The sequence below is a fragment of the Nannospalax galili genome, unplaced genomic scaffold, assembly GCF_000622305.1.
Source record: "Nannospalax galili isolate Female #2095 unplaced genomic scaffold, S.galili_v1.0 scaffold3251, whole genome shotgun sequence".
Classification (NCBI taxonomy): Eukaryota; Metazoa; Chordata; class Mammalia; order Rodentia; family Spalacidae; genus Nannospalax; species Nannospalax galili.
The window spans coordinates 52,146-62,574 of NW_008330221.1; positions in this window are offsets into that span (position 1 = coordinate 52,146).

Sequence of the window (10,429 nt, forward strand, 5' to 3'; positions counted from 1 at the left end):
CCATGCTGGAGGAAACATGCCACTAGGGGCAGGCTTACAAAGTTCTTAAGCCTTGCCAGATCTCCAGTCATTCTCTGCTTCCTGAGCCTGCTTGAAGACAGGAACACTTAGCTTCTCCTCCTACTCCAATCACCTCTGCCATCATACCTCCTCCCCATGATGGGGAACCTTAAGCTAAATAATCTCTTCCTTTTAAAAGCTCCCTTGGTCAAGGTGTTTCACAGCAACAGAAAAGTGACTAATACACAGCCAAAGTGGCAATATCTTGGGGCTTAGCTGAGGACTCATAACTTATAGACACTCAGTAGAAGTTTTACCAAAGCAGCAATGAACACGATAAGGCAATTGAGTAGTTTTGATGACAGGAAGAAAACATCCTTTCAGGGCAGACACTATTACTTCACTACATGCCTTTCCACTGCAATTAGAAAATTATGTTGAAGACAGATGCCACCTTGGCTCTTTGGTAAAATGCATTTCCTGGATGATGTCCATTTCCCATCTAAAGAACCCAGGCTATGACCATCTCTCTAGTGAGTCTGATGAGATGTTGATCAATTATGGAGCAACAAACTGCTTGAAAACCACACATTTCTTCCACCCTACCAGCAAGAACTCAAAATACTGTTGTTGCCAGGCTACTGAAATTAATTAATTAATTAATTAATTAATTAAAATGTCATCAGAACATTAATGATTTTTTTTTGGTAAAGGATCTAATGATATCCAGAATTACAAAACAAAACAAACAAACAAACAAACAAAAAAACAGAAAAAAATGGCAGATATTATGCAGTCTTCAGATTGTTTGATACATGTCAAATATTTATCTCTAAGGACATCTGGATAAATCTGGGCCTTTGCCATTCAAGATGGATATCCTAAAGCTCAGTTATTAGAGATCTACTCTGTGGTATGGTAACCTGATACCTTTCATACTGTCATAATGAATTACCTATTTCCCAGTTTAATTCTATAACTATTTTCATTATGAATTAAAGATGTTTTTCCTCATTTTAGAAAGCAATTCTGTTCTTCATTGACTGGAAAACTATAGGGGAAATTAATGTCCCTGCTCTTCTGCAGGCTCTGCAGAATTCCCCCAGAATTCATGAAACCCAAAGTTTTGCAGTTGGGAGGCAGGGGAGACATGTGGGAAGTCAGGCAGTTACACGTTCCAGAGGTGGAACACACATCCGGTACTGTAGACCAGGCCAACCCCCTGTGGCAGGGGAGGATATAGCCCCCAGTGGGAAAGCCATTGCAATTGTTTTGTTAAATGGATGTGATGTACCTGCTAAAGTACTGTCTAAGCATTTGTGTTTACACCCATAGGTTAAGTTATTATAGTGGCCACTGTTTGCATGTTCTTGCTTTTTGCTGTTTGTGTTTTTCTAGTAGATGGAATACCACTGAAATGAGCCAATAGCCCATGGAAAACAGATGAATCAGAGACCTGAAAGTTCAGTGCCTTGCCCCAATGGGAGGAAGATCATTCCGCACCTATCGCCCCCTCCAAGGCTCAGGGACTTCTGCAGAAGAGATTGGAGGAAAGAATGTAAGAGCCAGAAGAAGGGGTTGAGTGTTGCCTGGATGTGTTCTGCAACCACTATACCAGCAAGCTATAGTCATACCTCCTTCCCATGCTTGTCAAGGAGTTGAGGGGGAGTCAGTTACCCCTCACACCCATGTGGGCGAGGAGAAAAGGATATAGAAGCTGAGAATGAGGCACCTCTCTCACCATTTTGTATGGCCTTTAGAAAGTCACAGGATCTATGTTTGAGTGTAGACTTTCTAGAGAAGCCATAAATAGGAGAGGGCATCCACTGTTCTGTAAACAAACCCCCATCTTATGCTCTGTTAGCAAGCCCAATAAATGTTACAATTAAAAAAAAAAAGAACAGAGTTAATGGAAACCTTTATTATTCTACCAAAGTTGACCCCATGTTGGCAAATCCTTTGGTCTTTGATTTTTTTATTCCTATTTTTAACTTGGATACATATATATATGTGTGTGTGTGTGTGTGTGTGTGTGTGTGTGTATGTATGTATGTATGTAACTTGCTTCAAGTTATTTCTGGAAAAATGTGTTAAAAATAGAATGTAAAAAAAAAAAAATGGGGGAAAGTCTAGGAAAATGGGGAAAGACCGAGTCAAAGAGGCACCTGAATGTCTAATCAAGTCTAGATTTTTGAAGGATGCTCATGGATAATCTTATATAATCACAATTTGTAGCTATATTTATAAAGTCCTTCCACTATAGTTTTTTTTTTTAGAACTGTTCTTTTATTTAAAAATGAAACAATACATCATTGGCTCACATTCTGGAAGCCCAAGTAGTTTTTCTTAATGGTATAGAATCCTTTGGAAATTGGAATTCAGAAACCTTTTTCTATAACATTATGCCCTTTCAATTTATAAAACTAATCTGGGTATAAAATGGGGAGTGATTATTAAACATCAATATTTCAGTGTGAGCCTACTGACCTTTTATTGAACACAGCTAAAGTTCCACTTCTAATAATAGCCACACTGTATCTCTAGAGCAAACAGACTGAAGATTGCACTGCCAGGTACTTGTTCCATGATGGTGATTGTGGACAGGTGGAAGATCACTCAAAGTCCATTCAGGAGTCAGAAAGCACATCCCTTAACAGAGAAAATGTGACATAAACAACCAACTAACTTTGAATGAGAGAATTGATCCTCTGAGGGTGTCAGAGCTTTCTGAAACCTGTTTTCTTTCTGCCTAATTCTAGATTTTCCACATTAGGTCCCATTATTGGTGCTTCAGAATCTCAACTCCTATTTCAAACAGTTGTCTAGTGTTTCTGTACTGTCTTATGCCCACGTTTGTACATTTAAAGTCCAGCAGAAGGGGATCTTACTAAATTTGTCATGCAACAATTTAGTTGCATATCTTGCTTTGAAATGTGTGCTTCAATTCAACTTAATTATGTACTTGTCATTCGTTAGCCAAAAAAATTATTTCTGAAAGTGGATAAAATCAAATTGGGAATGAATTTTGGGGAGCGTTCTTCCTACTGTGTTAGGCTGCCCTATCAAATCCCTTCTGAAGTAACTGTTCATCAGGAAAAATATTATTTCTGGTTAAACATGCATAACATTTGTGGTTCATACTCCCCTCTTATCAAAAGAAAGCTTAAAGTCATTGTCCAAGGAACAACCACACATGTATGGTGTCATGTGAATCTATACTGGCTTATGGTGAGCCTCCAGCCATTACCTTCTAGTATCGATGCAAGCCTGTTCTCCGCCAGTACCTTAGTGCATATTATCATACATCTGCTTCTTTTTGAAGCACCATTTTTTCATTAAGAATATTTTCAATAGTATTTTTATTGCTTCTTTAAAAATTTCATACAATGTATTTTGAACACATTCAGACCTTCTCCCCATCTCCCCTCAGTTCCACTCCTACCTCCATATCCCCCCTAACATCATGTCTTCTATTTTTAAGGCCTAACAAGTCTAATTTGTGTTCCCCAATTACTCTTAAGTGTAGGCCCTCCCCTGGAGCATCACAACCTAACCAGCATCATACCCTAATGAAAACTGAGCAGCTGGAGAGTTCCAGGGGATCTGACACCCCTGAGGGCATTGCACAACACAGGTGCACCTACCTACATGCAGGCAATACACTCGTACACATAAATAAATAAAAAATAATAGAATACTAAAAACAGAAAAGTGACCGTCCCTCTCCCAGCAGCTAGAAATTCCAATAATCCCTCAGCTAAGGCTGGGGTTTTGTGCCTACCTCCCCTCTCCATGTTGGGATGTAGTTCGGCTTAGGCTTATGTAGGTCTTGTGCACGCTGCCACAAGCACTGTGGGTTCATTTGTGCATGTCTGCCCTATTGTATCTGGAAAACAGTTCCTTATTCCATTTGTATAATGATAAGTCATTAAGAGTGAGTTAAAAACACATCCATTTAGCAGAATAATAGTAGTAGTTCTCCCTCTGTGGGCTGTCTAGCCACAGGTTCTTGGCATTCACAACAGTGTGGGCTCCATTCTATGAAGTGGGCCTTAAATCCAGTTATAACAGCATGGCTATTCTAACTGTATAGAAGTTCATCAAGATGTCTAGAGTTTGGGACTAGGCAAGCGCTTGATGTTTTTGTCTGTAAATTCATTACAGTACAGTGACTTTATTTATAAGAAGCCACATATTTGTTTTATAAAGATGAAATAAATGATTTATCAGGATTTAAACATTTGTAATGTCTGTTGGATAGATCTCTGTACACTAGGCCCTCAGCAAATATGTACCTCACTCATATCCTAGGAAACTGTCAAGTCCAGGTGGATGCACAGAAATGGTTCCATCACTTAAGCACATACCATTGAGAAATTTGTATAATATTTAATTTTCCCATGCCTTGGAATTCTTATCTTTAAAATGTATATTATACAAATTCCTATCACGCGTGGTAGTCTTTAACCTCTGCCTCCATTTTACTCCCATGGTTATGTAACATTACAAGCCAAAGGGGATTTGCAGAAGTAATTAAGGTAACTAATCAGTCTACCTTAAAATAGCAGCATTGTCCTTATCATTCAGTTGGGCTCAGCATAATAACAGGACCAACAGAGTAAAACTAAGAAAGCAATGAGGAGCTCAGAGATGCAATGCTCAAGAAGAACTACATCTGCCATTGCCAGCTCAGAGATTAAAAGAGCCAGGTGGAAAGAAGTGTCAAAGAAATTAATTCCTCCAGTGACCAATGTAGAAGGGGATCCTGCATCCCAAATGTGAACTGCATCCCAGGAGAGTTCTCCACATTTATCACAATAAGACCCTCATCTGAGAATCCACCACATTATCTCTTACTTCTAACCTACAGCACTATCAGATAATAAGGGATGTTTGCAGCTACCAAATTTCTGATAATTTACTTTATTTGCTACTGGACACCAGATAGTTAAGACAGGGACAGTATGACAATGAGTTCTTGGGTCATCCTCCTAAACAATAGAAAGCTTAACAAGCAACCTTTGTTTTCTCTAACTCATTGTTTCTTTAATACTCCCTGTGAGTGCCAGGTTTCCAGTTTCTTAGTTTTGTTTTGTTAAACACAAGAATAACCTTTAAGAAAGTGACCTTTTGGAGAGTCTCTCCAGCCAAGGAAAGTCTGCTAAGTATCCTCTCAAGGAAGTTGGCAATAAATAGATGTTCAGGCCTCCAGCTGTGCTCACTGTTCCTGGGTCTATAACCTTACAGTTAGGCATGCTTGGATCTTCCTGCAAGCCTCTTATAGATAGTCATTCCCTTCAGAGTTCTACATTCTTCTACTTCTAATTACTTTGCAGATGAGCTCTGTTTACCCAACTGTAGCACTGGCTTGGTTCTGGGCCTGTCTAAGGCCCTGGTGCCTCATTTCTGGCCCTGGGGAGTACTAACAACAGGTCACTCTATTACCATTTCTTCTCTGAGGGCTCCTGAGGGCTTCTCACTGTCTGTGGCTATATGAGTCTGGAGGTCTCAGTTTGGACACTCATTCAGCCAACTGAAACAAATTAAAATTCTCAGAGTAAGGTTGAGCTAAAAAACCCAGACTAGCAATGAGCTTCCCATCACGTATCATTTTCTGCACCTTTCTTCTTAGATAATTACAGGACATCAAAAAGATGATGCTGCATAAGGAGGGGTAGGGAAAGAACACCAGCGTCTGCTCTTCTTTGTCACAATCCATACTTCTGTTTTTAAGAAACTATATACCATTTCTTATATCATTTGTATCTCAAGCTTTGTTCAAAAATAAAAAGACTACCTAAGCTTTTCACAATCACTTACTTTCTGCATGCTGACCTGTTACAGGTTTTTACGTTAACCACGGCCCACTGCAGTGAGAAGTTTCTTTGACCAAGCCTGGGCACAGCATTATCTATGGTTGTAAACATGACTACTTCGAAGGAAGTTTGGCAACATGACCATTTAGCAAAGCAATAGTTGTAGGTTCCCCCTCTAAGTCATGGGCTCTTGACTTAGGCCAGGTTTATATAGCCTGGCATGAGCGCCTTCCTATGGATAGGTTTTTGATCCAGGGAATTACCTCTCCATCTGTGCTAGGACAGGAAACTGATTAAACTCAGTGGGCCACACACTTAAGGAAGACTGGAAAGGAGGAGTGGGACTTGCTGAGGAGGAGGGTTTCAGCAGGAGAAAGAGGGGCAAGGGAGGGGAATGAGGAGAGGGTGAAAGTGACTAACTTCATAATTCATTATACAAATATATGCAACTGTCAAACATTTAAAAAGTTAAAAATTAAAAGAACTTAGAAAGGCTTCTTTCATCTCTGTTTATGATTTTAAGTATTTAAACATCACAGTGAACACATAATTCATGTTTGTGGTTGAAGGAAAACTATCAGACCCTGAATGCCAAAGCAGATAAAGACCAACTTCTGATATGAATATCACCCTCTGATTGCCCTCCTGGAGTCCAGAGTCCCCCATGATTGCCATCCTCCAGCCATCTTCCCACATATGACACAATCCCGATCACGTGGCATTCCCTGAAAAACAAACCATAAAAACCCCGAGTCTGTGAGAGAGGCTCTCCTGAACCCGCAAGGCAGTGCCCTCTCAGGCTTATTCTCTGACTAATAAACCTGCTTGGTCTGCTGAAGTCAGTTCCTTTAGCTATTTTCCTGCTTCCCATTTCCTCATATTTGGTGCTGAAACCCTGGAGAGAGTTCTCAGCAGGGGTGGTCCCCTGACTCTCTCTCCTTTCCTCTCCCTCCTTCCTTTCCTACCATTTCCACTTTTGGCATTCAGGACTTAGACAATCCTTCGTACTTACTTTGGATAAACGGCAGCAGGAATGTGACCAAGCTTAGTTGTCTGAGAAGGGAATGGCTCTCACCACCTCCTTGCTCCATAAGCAAGGCAGCACCTCGTGGAGGTATTTATGACATGTCCAGAAAACTTGCTACCAAAGCTGCCCTATTTTCCTACTGCTGATCCTGCTCTCTTTCTGTCTTGCCAAACTTTAGAGCTTACTGTGCCAGTCCATTGCATCCAACACCTGCCTTTCTATTCTTGATCAGACTGCTGGGTAAGCACCCCACTGTCCACTTTGGTGGCATCCCTAGGATTTGGGCATTCCTATCCCATATCTCAGATAAATTCTTCAGAACCCCTGTCAACAGCCTGAGATCTCTACTCTGGGCCAGACTTTTGCCTCAATGAATGCTCTGACCCAAATCCCTGCCCCAGTATGCTTGCTCTGCAGTGTGGGTTCTCAAACTTCCCAGGTCCCTGAGGATACCTCTTTGCCTTGCCTCTTAAAGCCTCATCCTTGGGAGTCCAGTCTGGTATAAAACATAAAAATTGGAAGCACTTGGATCCAGTTTCCATGTGGTGTAGGTAGAATCCCACTGAAACTGGCCAACAGCCCATGGAAAACAGATGATGCAGAGACCTGAAAGTTCAGTGTCTTGTCACAATTGGAGGAAGATCATTCCACACCTACCACCCCCTCCAAGGCTCAGGGACTTTTTTGGAAGTGGTTGGCAGAAAGAATGTAAGAGACGGAGGAAGGGGTGGAGTGTTAACTGAAAATGTCCTCTGACCACTATGCCGGCAAACTAAAGTCACACCTCCTTCCCACACTCATCAAGGAGTGGAGGCCAGTTATCCCTCCCACTCAGTCAGTTCACTTTAGCTGCACATGGGGGGGCAAGGAAAATATAAGCCAAAAACACCAAGAGGCACCTGCCTCACCTTTTTGTGTGGCTGTTGGGCGGCCACAGTATCTGTATTTGAGTGTGAACTTTACAGCACAGCAGTAAATGTGAGGCACCCACTCTTCTGTAAATACACCCCTACCCTGTGCTCTGTTAACGAATAAATAAATGAATAAATGAATAAATAAATAGATAAATAAATGAAATATTTTTAAGAAAATGTAAAAATCTTTATGGCCTATAGACCTTTGTCTGGTCACAATAAAAATTACATAATGATATCTGATGGCCAAATTTGGCACATTTGATCCAAATATTCTGATAATCCAAATGTTCTTGATGATTTCTTACAAAGGAATGACAGTCTGAGGTTATGTGTCCAAGTTTCCCTTCTCCTCAGTGCCCATCCCTTACTTTGTAAGGACTGTTCTCCTGTTCAATTTGGTATGCCCAGCATACCCAACTAATTCTGAACTTGACCCAGTTGTTGAATCCCCTCCCTATAGACCCATCTCTACCACTCACAACCCAACCATGAACATGGTCCCAGCCCCTCTGAACTCTCTTCTTTCCCCTGTTCCCCCTTCCTTTACCACTCTATCTATCCTCCATTACTTGACTCCAACCTCTACCCATCCACTTACTCCCTCCTTCTACCCCAGATTCTTCTTCCCTCTCCTCCTCATACCCACTCTCATGTTTTGATACCTCCTAAATACCTCCCCCTTACCATGTTCCCCCTCTGGGAGGTGGAAGGAATGGAAGGTCTCACTAGAGTTCTAGCAACATGTCCCAGATAGAATAGAAACTCAGTAGCTTTTCAGAAAATTCTGCCAAATATAGAAAGAATTTCTCTAAGTCACTCAGGCTTATAACCTCTCCTGGAGCAATCTTTATTATGTCCTCAGGTCCTCTCTTGTCCAAGATGAAAAGTCCTGTATTTGGCAATTGGCAGCACAGCATGTTGATTGCCTTCATGAGCAACCAGGACAATTATCCAGTGGCATACAAAGTCCTCCTCCCCACAACTGAGCCTAACTGTTCATCTCAAATTGATAAAGAGGGTATCAGAAGATGGAACCATGTGATTTCCTACCTCCTGTTGGGGATGGAGGAAAAAAAAAACCCACTCCTCTGGTCAATTATGAAAAATTAGAAGAAATAACCCAAGGGGGCTAGTGAAAATCCATCTCTTTCCGTGGCCCACTTCACAGTAGATGTTACTAAATTCATTGGGCTGGATCCCTATACCCTGGAGAAACAACTGTTTCTTACTAAACAGTCAGCCCCCAACATGTGGGGGAAAAAATCCTAAAACTGAACTCAGCCGCCTAACCCTACAACAAGAGCTCCTTAACCTGACCTTTGAGGTCTTCAATAACGAGAAGAGGAGGCAAAGAGGAAGGAAAGATACCTCGAAGGTGAACGCTAACTGCTAGCCTTGTCTATGCAACCTCGGGAAAAGTCAACCCCAGAAAATCCCAAACCCCACCTAATTCCTGTTTCTGTTGCAGTAAGGGCAGGTACTGGGGAAAAGAGTGCTCTGCCCCTAGGCCTCCCACCAAGACCTGCCCTTCTTGTGGACAATGGGGACATTTGAAAATGGACTGCCTTCAGATGAGATGCCTTCCTCCCTTGGTTCAGTACCTTTTGCCCCACAAGAGGCCTTTCCCTTGTACTTACTTGAATGAGGAGGCATAATGTTCTTCAGCCCCTACCCAGAAGGATGAGTTTCTAGAACCAAATATTACTGTTCTCTTTATGGTTGACACTGGGGATAGTCTTTCTCTCTTAACCAAATTTTCCAGCCCTCTTCTCCAGACCTTGACTTCCATGGTAGGTGTTGGAAGCACCATAGTAACTCTCAAATGAGCTCCCCCAATTCTGTACTTTTGGTTCTATAACTGTAATTTACTCATTTTCAGTGTTTCCCTCCTACTCCTCTCATTTTCTGGGTTGTGACCTCCTACATAGACTAGGGGTGACCCTCTTCATTCCCTGTATCTAATATCAGACTATGTTCTGCCTCCAGGATCTTCTGACTCCTAAATCTCCCACCACTTGACCCCACAACCTGCTTAATCACCCTGTGATCAACTCTATAGTATGAGATACAGACCACCCTGTCATTGCAAATCACTACTCCCCTGTCCTCATATACCTTAAAATCCCCCTTGATGTCATTGTAGTCCCCCAATACCCTCTAAATTCTACGAGACTTTATGGTCTCAAACCTATCATACACTGACTGCTCCAAACTCGTCTACTCATCCCAATCTATTCTCCTCATAAACAAATCTCTTCCCCTAAACAAATCAAATGGCCACTTCTTGGTTCAACTCCCGTGAAAAACTGAAGTGGCCATTAAATTCACCTAACCCTCGCACACTCCTCCGTTCCCTCCAACACCACATATTTCACAGTCATCCATCTTAAGGACACCTTTTTCGCTATTTTTGTCCCTAGACTCTCTAATCTTTTTCCTACAGCACCTGTAGAAGACATACTTGGTACCCCTTTCCAAAGCCCCTTGTTTCTACTACTAACCTCTTCATTAGTGGAAGAACTTTGGCTCCAGGAAATCGTCCAAAACCTTACTCCCACCCTCACACATTTTTTTTTCTTCTCCCTCTGCCCTGTTCTTGTGCTCTGGGGAACCTTCCCCTTGGCTGGGCGGCGATGAGCTGCAGCCTGTTCTTACTCAGTCTTCGTTCC